Source organism: Passer montanus, unplaced genomic scaffold (assembly GCF_014805655.1).
Source record: "Passer montanus isolate IOZ18808 unplaced genomic scaffold, ASM1480565v1 scaffold29, whole genome shotgun sequence".
Lineage (NCBI taxonomy): Eukaryota > Metazoa > Chordata > Aves > Passeriformes > Passeridae > Passer > Passer montanus.
Genome location: NW_024367596.1, coordinates 9932372 through 9949363, shown reverse-complemented (window position 1 = coordinate 9949363; position 16992 = coordinate 9932372). Strand labels below are relative to the sequence as shown.

Below are 16992 nucleotides of genomic sequence, written 5' to 3'. Positions count from 1 at the left end.
CCGCCTCCCACTAACCGGAAGATGCTATTCAGGGAAAATATAATTTAAAGGCAGAGGCTAATGATGAATCAGATTGATTTTTAGATGAAGAAAATAGATGTAATTGCAGTCTACCTGCTTGCAGCTTGCCAAGGCAGAGTGAGCTTCAGAAGAACCTGGCCCCCTCTCCCTTTCCTCATCCCACCTCCATCTCCACCACAGCAAAAACAAACCTCACAGAAAAGAAATTCCTTTACACAAGACAATTGTGTGTTGCTCGGAGCCAGCTCAATGCTGGCCTCCCTCTTCCTGCTCAACAGCACAGAGCCTGAATTAATGGATATACAGAGGGCCCACTTTCCAGGGAAAAGCGAATTCCAAGTTTGCAGCTGGGAAGAATGCATCGTATGTCTGGTATTCACGCTGCGCCCTCTTTTCCTCTTCCTTTTTTTGGCCGTATAAGGAGCTGAGCACAGCAGGCTGGACCAGCGAGCGCAGCGCTGCCTGCTCAGCACCGTCAGACCTCAGACTTTGTTTGTCTTTACTGGAAATCCAATAAATCCATCTAGGAAAAAGGCTAGTGCACACGCCGTGGAGTGTCAGGCTCAGACCCCGCGGTCTGGAGACGCAGGATCCAAACAGGAGCCAGCTGAATGAGACCAGCCCAGCTAGTGCTCCTGCAGAGCTGCAAACACACGCACTGCACAGGCAGTAATTACCTTTATTACATTGCAGGCAAGGGAGCGGGGGTGTGTGTTAACTTAAAAACTAGAGACCATTGTAGCTACAGTCCTAAAGGGTTGTTTCACAGGTTTGCAGTACTCAAGTAATACCTGCACAGGAAATAAAAGCCAGCCTGGCCTGGAGTGCACACACCTGGGGATGGGAGGATTACGTGCCTTTGGCCACAGAGAAACATGTCCTCTCTAACACACACAGGCTATAAACAGGAGAGTGGGATTGCACTTTAGAGATGCAAATTGCTGTGAATTTTTCCTAAAGTCCTGACAATCCCTAAGTTCAAGTCTATTGCAGCAATTTCAGCAGTAGACTGAGGTTTCCACATCCCAAATGCAATTACAATATTGCCTTCCAAAAACATAAAACCTTTTTGCCATTACTGCTTCTTCTGTAAACAACAGACTATTCCTGCGGGTGCCCAGGGCACTGCAGGAGGAAAAGGGAGAGGAAAAGACATGCACCATGGGATGGCAATACCAGCCATCAGAGCCCCTCAGGCTTGGCCCTAGGACCAAAATTCAGGGCAGAAACTCACAAGCAACCCCAACCCTTCCAACCACCCTGTCTTGCTCTCCCACCTCTGTCAAGGAAGGATGTGAAGTTTCATCTCCTTCCCAGCACTAGCAGCTCTGGGCTGCAGTTCCCCATCCCCATCCTCTTTTTGGAGGTTCTGTCCCAGCCCCTGCAGCTGCCTGCTCCCAGGCCCTCCACCTCCACAGAGCTGCCTGCATGAGGAAAAGGGAAGGACAGTGGCCAGAAACCCCTTCATGACATCTGAAAACAGTCTTCAGCCTTCACCTGTTACATCCAGATGGAGTCAGGAATGCTCTGAAGCACAGAATGAAGTGGCTTAGATGAAGACACACTGTCGAAACTCAGCTGGGGGAAGGGAAAGTTTCTAGCCTCATTAATAACAGCCTGAAATTAAAAGCAGAGCTTGTAGTACAGCTGCAATTTCAGCTACCCTGCTGCTTGTGTTAACAGTGTGGCTTTATTATGGTCAGGGATTAAAAACAGCTTCAACAATTAAAGGAGGAAAAAGAAAAAAAATAATGACTGAATGAAAGAACCACCACCACCAAAAATCAGTATAAAAAAATTCCTGCGGGCTGGAATGATTAGCAAAAAACACTTGTGTGCTGTGAGGAGCATGAGTGAATGTCTCCTTCCCCACACAGGCCCACACATGTCCCTGACAAGTATATCTGTCCCCCATCTGTAGGAAACCACCCAGTGCCCTGTGGCTCAGCACCAGCCACCATCAGCCTCCCCAGGGATGTCACCTCCAGCCCAGGAATAGGTGGTCTACAATCACCATGCTCCAAGCAGACAGCTTGGAAACTTCCTCACTCCTGCTGTCTAAATAACACAACATTCAGAACAAAAATGGAAAGAAAATAGTTTTGCAACAAATGACTAGCACGCATCGAACTTCTCAGGAGGCACCAGTCCCACTGAGCAGTTCAGAAGAGCTGAGGAGCAGCATGCCCACATCTCTTGGAGGTGAGCTGGTTGCCTAAGGGTTCCTGAAGGCATTCACTCCACATTCCCTGGCACCTGCCCTGACACCAGCTGGGATAAGCTGCCACTGGGAAACCTCAGTTTGCTGTGTCTCAACACAGCCTTGGAGAGCTTGGCTAAAAGAAAAAAAATAATGACTGAATGAAAGAACCACCACCACCAAAAATCAGTATAAAAAAATTCCTGCGGGCTGGAATGATTAGCAAAAAACACTTGTGTGCTGTGAGGAGCATGAGTGAATGTCTCCTTCCCCACACAGGCCCACACATGTCCCTGACAAGTATATCTGTCCCCCATCTGTAGGAAACCACCCAGTGCCCTGTGGCTCAGCACCAGCCACCATCAGCCTCCCCAGGGATGTCACCTCCAGCCCAGGAATAGGTGGTCTACAATCACCATGCTCCAAGCAGACAGCTTGGAAACTTCCTCACTCCTGCTGTCTAAATAACACAACATTCAGAACAAAAATGGAAAGAAAATAGTTTTGCAACAAATGACTAGCACGCATCGAACTTCTCAGGAGGCACCAGTCTCATTCAGCAGCTCAGAAAAGCTGAGGAGCAGCATGCCCACATCTCTTGGAGGTGAGCTGGTTGCCTAAGGGTTCCTGAAGGCATTCACTCCACATTCCCTGGCACCTGCCCTGACACCAGCTGGGATAAGCTGCCACTGGGAAACCTCAGTTTGTTGTGTCCCAACACAGCCTTTGAGAGCTTGGCCAGTAATGATGAGATTGAACCTACTCATTCTGCTTTATGAGAATTAAAAGCAGTGTCTTCTCAAGAAAGAGGAAGACTATCTCCCTTCTCTTTCACCACCTTCCTGATACAAGCATTCCCTGGAGACATCACCTTTAGGGCAATCACCTACACTCACTGCAAAACTACTGAGGAGCAGAAGTCCCTTCAGGGCCAAGCTCACACTTGCTTTCTCTCAACAGTGTTTCTGTACTCTCACAGGCCTTAGCTTCCATTTCTCCTGTGTGCAAAGCAGGGAGTATAAGAAGAGTCAGCCCAGCTGACCAGAAATCTGGAGTTTGGGATTTCTTTTCCTCCTTTTACTTCATGGCTGCTTTTGCCTTTGACCAACAACAGAAAGAGAGCACAGCCACAGCACAGCAGGAAGGCATCAGTTTTGTCACAAACACAGCCACACCTACAGCTCGTTCTCCACTGCAGAAGGTTAGGCCTTCAAAAATCAATCCAAACTTGGCCCATCCACCAAAGCCGCCACCTTTGCACTATGTGGATATTAACCCAAGGACCACAGGACATTCCCAGAGATATGCTCTGGGCAAATTCCTGCATCCACCACAGAGCTGCATTGCTCCAGAGCCAACTTCCTGACACAATGATGGTCATCCTCCCCAAGACAACAGATCCGGATTTCTCCAGTGTTTCCCACAAGGACACACTGGACAAATCTGGTCCTTGTGGCTGCTGCAACCCAGCAGTAAAAGCAATGCTGGGAACACCCAACAGATCCGAGCCCCGTTCCTGCTATGGCATGAATACAGAATCATTTTCTATAAGGGATTAAAGTCACATCCCTGTCAAGGAAGCTATTAGTTACCAGAAAAAAATCTTTGCCATTTTTGGTGACAGAACCATGGACTCAGAAAAATTCTTGCTGCTGCAATGAAGGACAGAGACATCCAACCCAAATAAAGAAGATCCATCATTATATGACAATGGCAGTGCTCAGACATCTGCCCTGAAAAGCCAGCCAAAAGCATTTTACACTGTTTGCTTTCACAAGCTCAGAAATGCAAGTTAGGCTGTGCCAACCCTTTGCAAATCCCTTCACTGGAGGGTACAAAGGACCCTCAGAACTGCACTTGAAGTCATGTCTTCACAAATATCACAGCTAAGGTCCAAGTCCCCAGCAGCCACACAGCTTCTGCACCATGTCCAGCGCAGGTTTGGTATCTTAGACAATAAAAATCTCCTTTATTTTACCCTCAAGTCTCCAGTAGTCCAAAACTATTTAAATTAAAACTAACAAGCCCCACAATACACTTTCCCAGACACCAGAGCAATTTCTAAATGCCAAGGAGACTGCAACCTGAAGTCACCATGGTTTAACAAAGGTGGGATATGACTTCTTGGTGGTTTCAGGTAATGGGCTTTGCCTTGCCTTTTCAGCAGGCTGGGAGCACATGCGGCCAACACAACACAGCCACTGCTCAGCTGTGAGAATGAACAGGCAGCCCAGGCAGCCTCACAACCACACCATGGAAAGCACTACATCCTATCCCCTGCTTTGCAGACAGGAGAAATTTAAGCTAAAAAGCAAAGTGCCACCAAAGAAACCCAAAACCAACCACCACAAAACAACAAAAGCCCCCAAAAAGGGTACAGAAAAAAAACCCCAAACAACACAAGATGTGAAGTTTGGAGCTGCACTGCCTCAAACCACTCACTCCTGGATGAAAAAGAAGGGGATGTTTGAAGGATGTGGGATGATACCTGTACCAGGTACAGTCTGGCAGTGGGTAAATAGGCTGTGGCTTAAGGGAAGTGCACAGAAGCAGGAAGGACTGAGGACGTGCCAGCCAGCAAGGAAGGTGCTGTGGCCACAATACATGGCAAAAAAAAAATCAGATTGTTCAGATCCTGTCCTTAGAAATAGATGCTGGAGTTTTTCTCTCACATAGGACTGCACTGAGAAAGATTCCTCACCCAGAATTTGTGACCTTCCATGTCACAGTTTTTTGAGTGCAAGTAATGTCCATTCCCACATAGGCAGACAGGGACCAACACTATGGCTGATGTCAAACTGCACTGCTCCTCCTCTTACAAAGCTGCTTCCATCTCCAACAGAAGGATCCCCATGTGCTCAGATGGCCAAAATCAGACAAGCGTTGAGCATGGTCATTACCTAAAAGCTTTACTAACATATGAAAGAATTACAGTGGGTCATCTGCATATTCTTGTCAAAAATGTATCTGGTTCAAACTCAGTTCTCCCTCACTTCCTCTGACATATGCCTGTATTTCTCCATTAATAGTTGGGCTGCTGGTGATACCCTGAGCAGATTCCACAGCTTCAACGTATCAGTGAAATAACCCACTGCAGCTCAGGGTGGAAACAACATCAGAACCAGTAGCTCCCATGAACTACAACAGCTCTAAGACTTACGTTGGAGAGCTACTGGAATTTATTAGGTTAAACATACCAATATCTCAAAATCACAAAGGGCTTAAACTTTGTACCTGTACAATGCAAGAACAAATTCGTTACAAATGTCATTAACAATAAACCATAAAGGCGTTTCCAGAGGAGGAAATCTGGGCACCTACAGTGGATTGTCAGAGAGACAAAGTACTAAAGTCAAGGAAAGAAGTCTGGTTTGTCCCTTTTTCGAGCCTATCACAGACACAGGCTCCCAAGAATGCAAGCCTTTCCTGTTTAAATGAGGAACCAATCACCCTTCTAGGGTGACACCACAAGCTTTGGGTTTTGTTTCCATTTTAGCATGTGCAAGCCATGAGGCACCAAGGGGACCTATGAGCTGCTGCTTCTCAGAGACACCAGACACACCCGAACAACAGCTCTCAATAGCTCAAAGCTGGCACTTCCCAGTTTCTGCCAATTTCTTTGATTCCCAAAAGGCAGTCTATGACCCTTTGAGATTGACAAGCTCATTTTTGTAATAAAAACGTAAACGTCCCTTGCTTAAAAGAAACAGTCCAGCTTGGAGAAGCCAGCACAGCACAAACAAGCCTTCAGCACCACTTCATACATGGAGCTGAAAGCCCTGAGATCCTGCCCTCCTGTTTCTAAAGTACTATTTTGTATTAATTGGATTTAGTGTGGGTTTTAAACATTACCTGAAAACTCTCCTCAGTAAAAGGGGGTCATTCAGGCACATTCACAGGAGCAAACCTCCTTTTTAGGGTGACCTAAAGTTGGAAGGTTTTGCTCTAGCTAACACTGGAGTTAGAACTTGATCAGAAAAGCACCCGAGGTCACTGGCGGTCTTGGCAAGGCTGGATTAACTACAGTAAGGGCTAGAAAGAAGATCTGCCTAGTCTGGAGGCCAGGGGTCCAAAAGGCAAGCCAAAAAGTAACTCATTCCCTATCCTAACAAACTGTGTTTTCAGCTGGAAGTCGCTTGGCAGCTTTCCTGCCAGAGGATGCTGCAGGTCAAGACAGGGGTTCATTCCCGGCCAGGCTGAGCGGGGACACGAAACACAGGAACAGACAGTGCTCCGCAAACATGGGCTGCAGCTCCAGGAGAGCTGCATCTGCTGGGCTGTCCTCAGACAGAAAGGGACACTGCTGGCCAGGACTGGTGGGCCCCAGGAGGCATCAACCTGAAGATGAGCAGGAAGAAGAGGATGAAGTAAGTACCGAGGGACAAACAGGGGAGCCAAGGCAAGTCTTCAGGCACTCAGCTGCTCCACACCTGCTTCACAAACACCTTGAGTTCCTCGCTTCTGTGAAAATCAAGAGCAGTGGCATTCTGTAAGAAAAATGTCACTTAAACTCCTTATTAAAGGTAATTTCCTCTCCCACCCCTTTTCATTAGCAACACTCAAGCATTCATCAAACGATCCCGTTACTTCCAGGCAAAACGTTAGTCTTCTTACAAAGAACCTATATATTAGCACTGTCTATTGTTCTAGCCATAAAAAGTTGTACTAAAAAAATCAATTGAGAAGCACAGTGTCCCATTCACCTGAATAGGAGTTTACCTTAAATAAACCTCTCACACTGGGGAACCCATAAGTGCTTGAGAACAATGCTCATATGCGGAAAAAGATGCAGAAGTAACCACATTACTTTTCCCTTCTAGGCAGTAGCTTTCCACTTAAATTTTATACAATGCACCTGCTTATTGTTCTTAGTACACAACATTGCATTCAACTCAAATCCATGCTGCAAGTATCCCACTCATAGCAAAGAGACTTCAGAAAGGAAAAAAAAAATCATATAAAAGGGAAGCAATGTATAGCAGCACATTACACAGCACCAATTCCAGTCAGGCTGTCATTCTGATCACACCAGATGCCATTTCAACTCCAACAGTATCCTTCAATGAAACATCCTTGTTACAGCATTATCCTTGATGCACAGAGTCTTTTTGAAATTAATGGTATAAATTCTCTTTGTCATTTCAAAAGGACTGTGTTGCTCGGAATCCTTTACCTTTTCACATCTTCCTTTCCAATAACTTGCAAAGGAGTAAGGCCAAAACAGGCCATTCTTTAAGGCAAAAATTAAAAATAAATAAATAAATCAGCTTTTCTTGGTAAGGAACTACAGAATAGGGCTGTGAATCCCAGCTCAGGAGAGCCTTATGTGTCATTCCAGATCTAGGCCAACTCAGCAAATCACTTAAGCTCCTGATTAACTATAATACGTGCTTAAGTTACTTTGACTTCCGTAGGACTTAAGATATACTTAGATGCTTTCCTGTACAGAAATACTCTCTTAAATCAGATCCTGTTTTGTAGGGTGGCTACACACACACATGCAGCTCATGCCCCCAAGAAAGCTCTGGCTGTAAACCAGACTGCCTGAATTTTGTGCCTCACTATAGACCAAAGTGTTTCACCCAGAGCTTTAAGTAAAGCTCAGGTCTGGAAGTGCTTTATCTCAGACAGGGACTTTGTGAAGGTTCAGCTCTATGTTTTAGACTTGGTAAGTGATGCCAAGACTCACGAGAGAGCCTACAACACACCAAAGCTGCCGATGTTTCCAAGAGGAGAAAATCTCCCTAGACCCAGTTCCATCTGCTGTAAATCACACTGTGGATCAGTCACAGGCTGTGAATGTACAGCAGAGACCACAAGGACCTTTCACTGGTCCCCTCTGAACCACTTCTCCTGGTGGGGTTACGCCTCAAAACACCACAAAGTTTTGTCCACATCACAGAACACATACAGAGTTACAAGTAGGAAGTCTCTCAGCATCAAATGAGACACCAAGTTTCAACCCTTCTCCATGCTACCTGTGAGGAACACAGCAATATCCCACCCCCAGTGAGGTGGAAGGCTGGGGGGCAATTGCTAAACTATCCTGAACCTGTCCTACTACCAAGGAGCTCTCATGTTTCAAAACAGAACCTCAGCCAAAAAAAAAACCCTTTGCCCAAACCCTCTCCTCACCAGCTCCTCTCTTGCTATCAGAGTTAATTAATTGCAAGCACATCATTCCTACAGCTTACTGATAGAAAAGAACTCCTGCTATGTAGAGGCTTGGTTTTCCCATCTTGCCTATTCTCAAGGCAGTGCAATAAATTATTATTATATATGGAGGCTTTGCAAACAACTAAAGCATCCTGAGTGTCTGCACGGGGGCATGCTGTTTCTCAGCGTGATCTGAAATAGCCAAGATATTAAAATCCCACAACGAACTGAGTTTCTAATGGAAAAACTGATGTGCCAGATGTTGACACTGATAATCACTGTGGCATCCTGGAGCAGAGCCCAAACCCCTCTAGGTTAGATGGCTTCACCAATCCCTGCTCCTCAATGACCCACATTACAGTCCCACATCCACCCACCTCTGTGGTTTCTCACCCAGAAGAGGGATGCACACTATCCTTTCCAAGCCCTGGACCTTCCCACCTCTTTCAATGACTATCCAGCCCAAACAAGGGATCAAGCTCTTCACTGCTGAAGATGGCACAAGAGAAGGAGCACTTCACAGCAAAACATCAAATGGTGCAGCAAGGTTTTGGATTCCACCAGCCCAACAGCTCAACCCAACCCTCCATTTGGGGAAGCCCCAACTGAACAAAATCCAAATCAGTGCAGCAGTGCAAGAGGACTGTATTTTAACTCTTGAAATCCTCCTCTTTCTTATTGATGCCACCCAGTGAAAATATGATGATGAGAAAGCTCTGCAGATTCAAGATATCAAGGTTGAATATCAAGCCCTTTGCCAGGAATCAGGAGAGGATCAGGACAACAAACCACACACTCCCAGCACACCTACAAGGCCTGAGATTGGTGTCTGATTCAAACCCACACCAGCCTTTAAAACTACTTCTCCCCAACGTGGTGGAACAGGCTTCAGAACCAATGGGGATATGTGATCCTCCTGCTTTGTGCAAAAAGCCAAAGGTGTTGCTTACCCAGGCAGCTGCTCCCTACTGCAACACAACTTCAGGGCTTTTCTCCCCACTCTGGGACCTCCAACACCCTGTGAAAGAGGATTCTGCATCTCCAGCAGCCTGAGGGCTCATGGAGCTGAGGAGAAGTCTCAACATGCACTCCCACACAGAGTGGAACAGGTTTGAGCCGGAGGGTCTCTGTGGGAGTCTTGCACTGAATATGAAATGTACAGTAGTGCCGAGCCTTGTTCCAACTGAAGGCTAAATGCCTGTCTTCCCCTCTCAAAACACATGGGTGTCAAAATATCTGCTGATCAGACAAATTACAGAATCAGAGACCACATAATGACTGCAGGGAGGAGAGCCACTGCTGCAAGCCTGCCCCAGGGAAGTGCAGGATCCCAACATATAAAGCAGAACAACATCCAAAAGCAAAAAGAAAATAGTAAAGTTTACTGCCTGTCATTTAAATAGGGATTTCTGTTACAGAAACACACCAGGAGCCTGCCTGCCCTCCTCCCTCAGCCCCTGCAGGGAAAGACATCATCTTCCTCCAAAGGTGACAAGAGATGAAATAAAAACAGAAGTGACAAAGAGACATGAGATGGGGAGTTGCAGGATGCTGCAACTTCTCACTTCAAAGCAACAAACTCCTTCTACCATCAAGTTTATTTGAGTATCAACAAAGGGTAAGACTTGAGAAAAACACAGGTATTCAGTATCTACACTTATGCTGAGTCCCTTGCCAACCTTTCCAGTATGTTAAAAAATATTTTAAAAACCCAGTGGTTTTCAGTAGTTTCTTTCTCCCATGGTTGCTGTGAGAAAGTCTTGCAGAAACCATGGTAGAAATTAAATACTTTAAAACACAAATGTGATTGTACACATCTATTTAGCATGAAGCAAAACTCAAAAATTATTTTTCCTCAAATTACAGTGTGAAATTTCAATAGAAGGGAACAAATTTCTTTGAAGTCAGTGCTGTCCTTTCAAGCTGACCTTCAGTCACCTGAATCACGTGCCTAAGACCACCAACACGATGCAATTTCCATCTGCAAAGCTTTGGTCTTATAGGATTTATTGTTTAAGCTGCAAGGGAAGCACATTACACACTGCTGACAGTGCATTTGCGCATGTGAACAAAGATGAGGGTGAGGTGAGATTAGGACAAGCTCGAGGGAATTAGCTCAGTGGGTTATTTATTTCATGACAGCACAGATTAAAAGGGCTGACTGTCCCTTTGGCCTTACAAGCACTCATGTGAGTTACCAAGCACGTTTTATTGCAGGGAAGGGGAAGAGATGTTATCATCCAGGTAAATATCTCAACAAACAGTTGAGTATTTGTTGGACAGCACTTTGCATGTGATTAGCATGAAACCTCCCAGGATCCCTAAATGCCTTACAAGGAAATGCTGTTTTTAAGCCTTACTGGGCTGGGTGGGCTGGATCAGTCCCAGCTGAGAGGCAAATATGCCAAGTCAGAGGGATCAACTGCCCAGCCAGGATATCACAATCTTCAGGCAGGGCCAGCCTTGCCCAGCATGCTCCAGTTCAGCAGCAACACCAGCAACTGCAGCCTCCCAGTCCCAACTGGTACAGACAAGCACCCTGCTCACGCCCTTTCCTGCTGGACCAGGCTTCACAGAGGCTCTCGAGGGATTGAGTAGCAGATTTAGCAGTAAAAACCAGACGGCCTCATTCCTACTGACCTGCTCACACCGTAACGTATTTCTCATTTCCGAGTGACTGGCTGTTCTCTCTCAGTCCTGGTTAATATTATTTGTGTTTTAATGCTTTCTAGGAACCATTCCAGCTTTACATCACAACAAATACCACTGGGTAGGGGAAACACTTAATCTGGCTGGCCTTGTTTTTGGTACTTCACTTTAGGAACTGGTCCAAGCAGAGAGAGAAACAGCAGTGCCTGCCCCACGGCCAGACCTCTCCCCACATACACTCTGCCCCACTGGGGATGTTGCCTGCAAGTCTGAAGGTGGTTTTCATCAAGGCTTAATTCTGGAGCTCCTCCAGAAATCCTCCAAGGGGAATGAACAAGTCAAATAAAGAGAAACCCACAAAAGCTTGAGATCAAAGGACCGTTTGGGTTCTTTTTCTTTGCAGACACAGTGTGTATTTCCCATTTTCTTCCTCTCAGTCTCACCAGCAGCACATGTTTCTGCAGCCATCTTTGCCAGAGCAAGTGCCCAACATACTGGCTGAGCAATTGCTGTACAACACCCAGGAGGAGGATTTTGTCACCACCTCATGCTAAGAGCTTGCACTGAGCTGCTCAGCGACACCCACCTCAAAACTTCCTGAGCCACTTCTTCACAGGCCATTATTCCCACCAAGCTTTTAAACCCTGCTTGTTGTCTCTTCCTTCCCATCCTCAGGTCCAACTCAAGAAAGTCATGGCTTTAAAAAAAAAAAAAAAAAAGGCAAGAACCCAGTCAAGGGTATCTGCTGTTTAGGACAGGCATGACAAGCTCAGAAGGTGAATATTCACTGTCACCAGTTTGCCCCAGGGAGGGGAGAGGGGGACTCAGCGTTACAACACGTTAATCATTTACCCACAGATTTTCTCAGGAACTTATTACCCACACCCAGCATCTCAGGAGCACGTCTGCAGGGTGCAGGCAAAAAGGAAATTGGGGAGGGAAGAGGAGGAGATACCTTAAGTCAGCAGGAAAGCGTAAAGAGCTTGAAGCCAGGGGTTATCAACCAGACAGAATGACCCAGTTATGCAACTGAGAAGAGAAGAAACATAAAAACACCAAGGAAGGCTGAATACTGTTAGGTTCCCAAAATACAGAAGGCACAGATAACTGCCACAACCGACCATGAGAATTGCATTAAAATACAGATTACACAGCATCCACCAGGATTGTAAAAAATCCTCAAGAACTCAAAGTACCTCTTGCCAGCAAACCCACACAGTGCCATGGAGCAGCAGAGAGCATCTGAACTCCAGGCAGCACCTGGAGGTCACCATCCATTTATTCTCAGGGAGCATTCATATTTATCTCCTACCACCAAGTAACAACATTGGTGAACAATAATTTTTAGTCAATATTTCAGTGTTTAGGAGGGGAGGGAGCTTTGTGTTGTACTATTTTTCTTACACCAAAAAGGTACTAGAAAGCTGAAAAGTTCAGATCCTGAAAGGCCTGTGGGTTTTATGGGAGGCAGGGGTTCTTGCTAAATTTTTTCCTCCATGCAAAAAAGTATCCCATTTTCCACCCAGGCAATAGTTTTGAACTCTGTACAGCAACAACCTCCGCTCTGATAGTGATGGTTAGAAGTGCTTTGACAGATTTTCATCACCCCTTGAAGTGTCCATGGCCAGGTTGGCTGGGGCTCTGAGAAGACTGGCCTATTGGAAGGCATCCCTGTCTGTGGGAGGGAGATTGGAACTGGATGATCTTCAACATCCCCTCCCACCCAAACCAAAGAGTCAAGGATTAGCAATGCCCTTCTTCCAGACTCCAAATTAATCTTCTGCTCACATTAGCTTTCAATTTTTTCCATCAAATTAGTCATTACTCCTCTTAATATATTACTAAGCAGTGGACTGAATCAGGTCATCTTGTTTTTGGGAGGAAGAACCATTTGCACTACCTTGTTTGCACAACAGAACCATTGACTCTGCCACATCCAGCCCCAGCATACTGCTCCCCTCCACTCCTTTCTGGGCCAGACCAGCTCCTAATCATTGTTTTTGTGTAGGTCCCACAATCCCACCCACATGCAACGTAATAAATGCTTGCTTTGAGTTTTTGGTTGGTTGTTTTTTCTCTTTGACCAAGTGACATTTTTCAAACCAGACGACTTTTTCCACTTTAAATGTTAGCAAAGGTGGGGGGGATGTGGTGAGGAAACTAATCAGTTCATCTTTCTCCTCTAGTTTGATGCAACACTGCCCTTACTCTTACACAGCAGCAGCACTTGTCAAATGTAGTTTTCACCAAAATATTTAAATGCTGAAGAGAAATTATCTATACCTTCTCTATTTTCCACCACCTGTCAATTACCATTGTTGAATGCATCAGAAATAGCTGTTCTCTTTTGTATTTTGCCAAGCTTATTCACACGAGATACCATGTCCCTGCTGCTATTAAATGCCCCAAGGGACAGGACAGCTCAGGCATCTGGAACACACACCAGACAAATCCTCTAAAGCCACTCCAGGACGATACACAGAAATCAGGACTGCAAGGTTTGGGAATAAAATTTTTGAAGTTCCTTGTGCTGTCAACAGAAGTAAGCCACCAACCCAGTGAAGGCAGGAGCACTTGGAGATTATGGTGCCACATCACCTCCTCAAGCTCCTGTAGCATCAAAAAATGTCTGAAACATGACAGAGGCAATTTTTGTCCCCTCCCAGGCACACCAATGACAATAGTTATCATTTTAACACAGTTTATCTTCCTGCTCAAGCACAAACCACACAGTGGTTGGTATTGTCAAAGAAGAGCACCTCAGGTTTGCCAAAGTGAGCAGTGGGGAAAGTGAACTTCCCTACATTATGGAAGAGTGGGAAATGCACAGCTCCTGGCCTCAGTGAACGGAGCCCAGAGCAGCTTTAACCATGGAGAGCACTTAGGGTGGCCAGGACAGCAGGCAAATGCTCGGACACAGGGAAAACAGGAAGGGGAACCATCTTATATCCAGAGTGACTTCTAGGTGGGAGAAGTGAAGAGGTTGTTCTAACATCCATCTCTTGCACATGGATGCAAGACTTTGGTTTCCTCCCTCTTCAGGAGCTGTCCTCACAGTCACAGAAGTTTCTAAAGAGATGCTGCTTTCTCTCCTACAGCACACGTCAGTATTTTAAGCACTAACCACCAAATCCAGCTTTACCCTTCCCCTTCAGACCTGCTCTGCCCCTTTCCTAAAAGGAGGGGGAAAAAAAAAAAAGGGGGGGGAGCACACTAGAGGTGACACACTGCTTGTGTGAGAGCAGCAACAAGCCCTGCTGCAGCACCCAGGTGTGAAAGAGGGAAGAGAAAGCTTTGCCCAGCGATCCAGCATTTTCTCTGATCTGCATGCCAACACGAGTGAGCAATTAGCCCAGTTACAGATCTCACACCATTTGGCTCCACTTTCTCCTGGGAAACATGAGATGGGGTGGATGTAAACACCTTACCAAAGAAGCAATGGCAGCTGGCCACACTGAAGGAGGAGAGGTGACACAGAACCATGGCAAAGCAAAACCCAATCTCAGCATTCCCCACTCTCCCAGCAGTCTGCAGGGACAGGCCCTTGACACAAGCCTAGATTCTACAGAAGAGCATGAGCCACCCCCCTCCAGCACTGCCTGCTCCCCTGACCACAAGTTCCACGAGGACTTCTCAGTGCCCAAGGGGCCCATGACCGCTGCCAATGTCACGCTGCCCACCCAGAAAGGCAACACTGAAATCCACTCCTGTTTTCCATGAGCTAAGCAAAACAGCTTAAATATTACCCAGCACTGCCAGCCCTTGTGATGGGTAAATGCTTCTGCGATCAGGGGAACATCTTTATTTAAATGGCATCTGTATGGCAGGTGCCATCAGCCTCGTCACCCGATCCATTTGTGTCAAACCCTTACGCAACCGGTGCAAATAAGCCCTGTCACTCACCCAGCCTGCTCACACAAAAGGATGGTGTGCCAAGCACGCTGACCCCTCTATTAAAATCACCATCATCCAGCTTTTTATAGAAAACAGCTGATCTCCTAAGGCCTCTCTGCCACCGGAACATGAATTGCAGAACTTTCAGGGCCAGCCACACAGCTTGGGATCCACCTGCCCAGGTAGGCAGCGGCTTCAGAATGCAAAAGGCTCACGGAAAATACGCCCAATGCAAATCAATTTATTTCTGGAAGAACAGAACTTTTCCCCCCTCCCTGTTTTAGCTTACTCCACCTTCCAAAATAGCCTGAACTTAGTCAAGAAAAGCATGTTCATTTTGGAAGGAAGCTGCATGCACACAAAGCGCTCACAGAAGAGCTGTGGCAGAACAACTTGTTCCTCAATAGCTATTCTGAACCACGTCTCAGTAACAGATCCAGAGTACATCTCTGTAAACGAGACATGTTGATCTGACAACCTGGTTGAAGTGGTGGGTAGAAACTTAAAACTTTTACAAAAGCATGAGCTCTCACTGACAACTCCCTTGAAGTAAAGGCGCATCAATCCAAAAAAAAAATACACCATCCACTTCTTTTCTAGAGACCTGCTTTGCATCTCCAAGTGTTCACAAGTTATCAGTCCAGCCCCAGTGTTGATAAGACCAACTTAAAAACCAATACAATAAAAATTACTGTGCTGAAAGTTTACCTCCTGTTTGGGAAAAATAAATTCCTTTTTCCAAAATATTCCTACACAACCATAAAGCCCAGAACCTTAACTTTATTTCAAATGGAAGACAAGATATTAAAGGAAATTACAAATTTAAGGAAACGGGCTGGCAAGGACTTGATTTATAGCAGAGCTTACAACAAGACCACAATCAATAGAAATCACTGAACATATTGAACATTAAAGCAAAGACACTGAACATCTCAAAACTCCATTTTGCTTATTATTACTTGAGATTGGAAGGTCTCAGATCAAAAAGTTATTCAGAAGAATGACCTTTATCCTCACTGCTTTTACACGGCCTGAACACTACTTTTCTGAATGAGAAATTTTTCTGAAATAGTGTGTTAGTATTTTTATTTTCTGATTTTGTTTCCCCCATTCAAAATTTCACTCAGCACTGCAAGTACTAGTTAATGCAAAGCCTTTCCACGTGCTGTTTCACTATCAGGCTCTCAGTATTCAGGACTCCAGCATAGTGAGAAAATCTTTGGGAAGCATGATTTAAACAAAATAAACTGCAGAATATTTTCCCCTAAAAGGTTTCACAGGCTTAGGGTTTTATACAACAGCTTGTTTTTACAAACTGTATATTCAGGATCCAGTTGAAATCGGTGTCTTGTTTCAGCCACCCTGCCTAAAACATGCACTTACTTCCTTTACAGCAACGTGAATTTGTTCACTGTGGCCACCTCATACCACTTCCCTATTAGATGCATATGCACATATATATATACACACATATGTGCTGTCTCATCTAAGCTGGCACACAAGGCTCATTCAGCCGGGAGGAGGGTTCCTAAAGCGTTATCTGCACCCGGAGTGGTTTAGTGTTACCGGGCTGAAAGGAAACAGAGAGACATCCTGTTTATAGGCTGTAGAGCCCGATGGATAAACAAGTGCACCTCAGTTAAAGGCAGAGCGGGGCAGGGGGAGGGGAACAAAAGGGCACAAAGCGAGGCTCAGCGGGTGCGAGGACACCGAAATACCGGCCGGGCTGGATGCCTGGCAGCACTGCAGAATGTACAGAATGTGCCACCCGCCGGGGCTGCCCACCCTGCTCGTCTTTCACCCCAGCCCTGGGCCACTTCCTGGCACCCAGAGAGGCGACACCGGAGATGTTCTTCCACACCCTCCTCCCTGCTCTCCCAACGCACGCCCACAGCTCCGAGGCTTTCTGGGCACTTTGTGTTTCATCTGCCAGCTGGGCACGCTCAGGGTTTTTGCAATGCCACAGTGGGAAGGGTGCTGAGCAGTGTCAGTCATGCCTCTCTGCTGGCCACCTGGGGAAGCCAATAGCCTTCCCCTGGCATCTGCTGCTGGCCACCAGCAGAGGTGGACCT

At 46.1% G+C, this 16992-nt stretch overlaps 1 protein-coding gene across 6 annotated transcripts in view; it reads right to left on the bottom strand.

The window, feature by feature from the left end:
- LOC120504263 (LIM domain containing preferred translocation partner in lipoma) overlaps positions 1-16992 on the bottom strand; it is a 336133-nt gene that overhangs the window by 278591 nt on the left and 40550 nt on the right. The window contains exon 1 of one of the 6 annotated variants that reach the window (XM_039713611.1): positions 16304-16320. The exons of 3 other annotated variants lie outside the window; for them this stretch is intronic. The gene's annotated coding sequence lies outside the window, so the exon portion shown is untranslated. Of the gene's footprint in view, positions 1-14929; positions 15105-16303; positions 16321-16992 lie in introns of those variants that run through there. 2 more of the 6 variants (XM_039713610.1, XM_039713607.1) reach the window with 2 other exon arrangements.